Raw genomic sequence first — 5,589 nt, 5'->3', positions numbered from 1 at the left:
ATAGAAATCTATATGATGGATTTAAATTAATTTTCAAATTTGAAACTCAAAACATAGTATAGATCTTGCTGATCCATAAACACTTAATTTTGGGTGAAAGGTAGGGTCTAGATAATTTGTTACAATTTGCACAATTTTTTAAAGCTTAAGATCCCAATTTTTTTTCACAACTAATATGTTCAAGCCGAGATGATCGATGTAAAAGTTTTCCAATTCTTAAATTGTAATTTTTGATGAATTATAGTTGAGTTTTTTACTTTTATTTTGATAGCTATCAAAACATTTTCCGTATTTGTTTTCTTTGCCCCATTATCTTTCTCTCACACTCACATGTACACACATATTGTGACTTGAAAATCGAATTTTGGGAAATTTACGTATAGACCGGGTTTTTTTACCGTTAGAACATTATGGCTCAAAAATTGGCCACTATTACTTGGAAGGATGACTTCACGATGTTTTTTTTTTTTTTTTTGTCAAATTTACCTCGGGTTCGATTTCGCTACTTTTTTTGTAATGAAAAAAAAGAGTAAACATGGGGGGCAATGCCGGTGATTATGTGGTCTAACTCTTTATCCGATTTAAAGAGAGAGATAAGAGTTTAGAGAGAGAGAGAGGCTTTTAGTTGGCTCTTTAGGCAAGAGATCAAATCAAGAATGTAGCTTCGAGTGAGTAGCTGGTCCTGATTCTAGAGAGAGAGAGGCTTGCCAAAAAAAAGGCAGGAATTGGTCCTGAATCTAGAGAGAGAGACAGGCCTGCCCCTTCACAACTCAAGTACATGTTACAGATACATGATCTAGAGAGAGAGACTTAGATGTGTTGGACCACCTACGATCTGACTCTTACTGGTCTTTATGCTCCCTCACACTAAAGGAAGCCTACATGCTCCATGAAAAAAAAGTAGTAAATAAAGCGGTCTCCAATGTACCTCGGGTAAATTTGACAAAAAATAAAAAAAAATCGTGGAGACGTCATTTTAAGTAATAACAACCTATTTTCAGGCTATACCGTTCTAATGGTAAAAAAACTCGATGCGTACGTATATTTTCCAATCGATTTCTACCTGTAATTAGGAAATTTAAAGCTCCAAAGGTATTGTAGATTGGGCAGATATAAAAGACATTTAGAAATGGACGGTCTAAATTAGTGGTTTAAAAAACGGAGCGGCGCTTCGGATTGGGCCTCCCAAAAATCCATCCGCACCTGTGAATCGACAATCCAAATCGGGAATCGGTTGGATTAAACCTTAAAAAAAATCCAAAAAAATTATTAAAATTCATTATAAATATTGTTTTTTAGGAATCTAACAAAAAATGGGGGTACTACATTATTAGCTTTCATTTTTTTCATCAACATGCGAATATTGAGATGTTTTTTCCCTGTATAAACTTATGTTAACTATTAAACTTACATCACAAAAAAGAAAAATCATATAATTATCATGGATGAAGTATATAATCATACTAAATTACAATAAAGAATGGATTAAATCAATGAAAAAATGGCCACCAAAATTTTGAATTGACAGAAAACCGCAATCTGCTAAAAAAAACCCAAATTATTACAACCTAACTAATTATAATCCAAAATTATTATAACCTAACTAACTATAGTATTATATACTGAAATTAAAATTGTTGGTTTGTATTTTATAGTTTATTTTATTATACAAATAATAACAAATCTAAAATATCTTATACTATCATTTAATTTAAAATGTATTATTGACTACTGGAAGAAAAAATAATACATCACATAATTGATAAAGCAAATAAATTAAAATAAATAAAATAAAAGATTTGGCTATCAATGTAGAAATAAATTCTAAAGTGGTATGAGTTAGTGTTATTGTTCTCTCTTAAAATATCCTCTAAACTAATATTTTTTAATATTCAATAAACGAGAATTAGTATTATTTGTTGTTTTTTAATATCATATGAGCTAGTACTAATTTTTAATATCAATTAACTACTTAATTAATTATTAATCATATAATAAAATAATCTCGTGAGATACCTAATAGAATTTTTGTGTTTTATTTGGGTAGATAAATTTAGATTTTTTTGGTAGAAGATAGGGGTGATGAGCACCCAATTATTATTTATAATAATTTTTTTATTTTTTATCATATAATTTAATTACCACAACCGAGTCGACTCGTTGTTTTTTAAATCCCTAATTATAACTATTAATTATATTATTAAATCAAAATAATTTAAAAATATTAAAAAAAACTTTCATATAATTTAAAAATAATTTAGTGTATATTAACATAAGCCAATCTTCTTTGTATTTCAAATAATATATTATTACTCTAAATATATGGTTATTAATAACTTGTGGATTTGTGATATTTAACTACCATTCCACAACTACCAAACCAAAAGAGGTAAGATCTTTTCTTAGCAGCCCAACAGCAGGATAAGGATTATTGGTAGGATGTGGGTGTCTCATCATAGCAAATAGACCATGAGTAGAAAACATTCTTTTTTTATGTAAAATATAATAATGAATAACAGTTCTGTGTTTATTGGTAACTTTATGATTTTCAATATGACTTGTAGCATTAAAAGAAAAGGGAGAGGAAAAGCAAGAATATCACATAGAGAGTGTACTTCTGCAGGAGCATACTATATAGTTACGCCATTAGGCAAAAGTGTTTCTCACGCGGATGTTTTCAATTTGAAATTTTGGTTCACTTGAGAATCACCATATGAGTATTTCGAACATAAAAAGGAAAAAAAGATTTTGATTTTGAGTTATTGAATACTTAGATGTGATAGTTCAGAAGATGAACGGCTCTTATCAATTTTGGGTCGCTATTTTCTCTTTTCAAGAACATATGAAGTGGGTATGGTTTTAAATTTTCTTCATATCTGGCTATTTCATGTTTGAGGTGTTGAGGAGGTTATATCTCAAAATTTTGATATCCTTAAAATACTCAAGATGTTTTACTTGGGTGAGAGAATGTACAGTATGCTCCCGCTGAGTATATAATCTTTTCTTTTGCAAAAAAAAAGTATATAATCTAAAATTTGCATATATCGTGGCAAGAAGGATGGCGCATCTTTCGCCATTCATTTGGAGAAGTAAAAAGTTTATATAAGCTTGCAACTGTGTACTATAGAAGTAAGGTGCCGCTCAAAATCTATAAGAGCCTATTATGAAATTGAAAAACCTTTTTATTCATCATCTCGACTTCGAGCTTTATGTCTATTAAAAGCAAAAAAATTTAAGGCCTAAAAATAATGTATCTTGTAAATTTTCAAGTAATTATAGAGCTACTAAATCTGCATGTTTTTATAATTAAAATTTCATAATAAGGTTTGAATATGAATTTTCAAGTCATTACAAGGTTCCCAGTACCAAAACTGCACCTTCCAGCCAAATTTAGAGACACGCCGTAATTGTATAGTATAAGGCGGGCACCTTATACAAACCGCACAGTTTTTGAACTCTCTCAGCCCTATTGATAATGGAAACTCTCTCCTATTGCCCAATGAAAGCTCTCTCTCTCTCTCATTTGTCAAAAAAAAAAATCTCTCTCTCATTTTTTGAACTTTCTCTCTCTTATTGCCCAATGGAATCTCTCTCTCTTGGTTTGTTTCTCGAGAGATTTCATGCAATATTTCATGGTAAAACTACGAAGGATGAGGTTTCTATAAGGCCTAAGCTTTATGAAACCAAAATAAAGCCTCAACTCAAATTTCTATCCGGAAAGCACTTTAGGCAACGGAAATCTATACGATGGTTCTAAAATCAATTTTCAACATCGACACTGAAATTCAAAACTTAAAAATTGGTACAGATCTTGCGAATCTATGTACACTTTTTTTAGGGCAAAATGAACAGTCTAGATAATTTTTTACAATAACACTATGTTTAAAGCTTGCAATCAACAATAGTGTTCAAGCTAAGATTATTGATGTAAAAGTTTTCTAATGTTTGAATTACAATTTTTGATGAGCTGCAGCCCTATTATATCATTTTCCTATAATGAAATACACCTTTAAAAAGATAAATGTTAGAAGCATTTGTTTGACCCCAATTTTTAGACGTACATTCTTTTTAATTCGATGAACAATTTAGAAAAGCAAATTTCAGAAATGCACCTTAAAAGATATTTTCTTTTAACCTATTAAATCTAGGTCGTCCAATTTTTATTTTTTTTTTCAAATTTGTAGATTGCCTTATCATCATTATAAGAACAATTTAAAAGAAACAATTGACATCGAGTTCTTAAAGGCTAGGATCTTAATGTCCCCTAAATGGATACTTTTGATCCACTGCTGGAGAGGCAAAGGGACTTATTCTAACTTTATTTAAGAGTGTAAATTTATTTTTTATTTTTTATTTTCAAGATTGAATGTTGAGATGAGGAGACTAATTGCACAAAATACTGGATCACACAAATTTTATAAATATAAATTTTTTATAATACAATTTCATTATATTATAATAATAAAAAATATACAAATAAACTGTTTATATTTAGCACAAAGAAGGTCACAAATCACTCTTGTCCTTTAGATTTGAAATTCAAATAGATATAAGTATGTCATCGACTAAACTCAAAGTTCAAATAAAATTTTCTTGGACGTCGGGATACACCCCAAGCCATCTACATCTAATAGCAATAAATAATTGTGACCTCGTTATAAGAGACATAAATAGTCTCATAGTATACAAACCCTCCTAATAAAACTATGACATATAATCACTCCCATAAACAAAAAGGAATAGTTTATATAGAGCCGAGGCTCTAAACAATCAAATAAGAGCTTACCTCAAAATTTTCACTAGAAGAGGTTGTTTTGATGCCCAAATATCCTCAAATTGATTATCTCGTCATCAAGATGCATGGACACTAGAGAAAAATGGACTTCAAGTTTTGGAAATAGTGTACTTCATAACACATTTTTGGACCGTCAATTTTCAAGATTTTCAAGTTCTCATAAATCTGTCGATCTACACTATTTTTGAAGCTTTAAACTTTATAAATAAATATAAAAATACATTTTAAGGCTATAACAGATATTTCCAGTATTGAAACCACATTTCTCAAAACTATTTGAAGGTAGCCTCTAATTTGATGGTTCATAGCCTGGCTCTATACAAACCGTACCCTAAACAAAAATCTAAATTGAATTAAATGAAATACTAAAAAAATAAAAAGGAACAAATAAAGACATTAGAAGGTGGGGAAAGTAAAAGGAGAATTGCCTTTGTGTGATAAGAACAAGAAATTATTGTTAAATTATGGTAAAATTGTAACAAAATGCACGTCGCATTGGAAAAAATAAAGGGAAAGAGTCAGAGAGTGTTTGGTAAATTTGGGAAAATTTGGAGGCAGATTCATTAATTGCATTCATTCTCCATATCAACTTCTATGACGCGACACATAAAGCATGGCTCGGCTCGGCTCGGCTCGGCTCGGCTCACAACCAAATGAGTTGGCTTAACCTTGTCTTTTTCTAATTTGTTAGTGTTTTAAAAAGGATGAGGTTTCTATAGGGCTTAGACTGTGTGGAAACATAATAAAGCCTCATGTCAAATCCTCATCTAGCAAACATTCAATTATTTTTAGGG

This window comes from Amborella trichopoda, chromosome 5 (assembly GCF_054954075.1).
Source record: "Amborella trichopoda isolate Santa Cruz 75 chromosome 5, AtrichopodaSantaCruz75HAP2 v2.0, whole genome shotgun sequence".
Classification (NCBI taxonomy): Eukaryota; Viridiplantae; Streptophyta; class Magnoliopsida; order Amborellales; family Amborellaceae; genus Amborella; species Amborella trichopoda.
Note: the sequence above shows the minus strand (reverse complement) of the source record.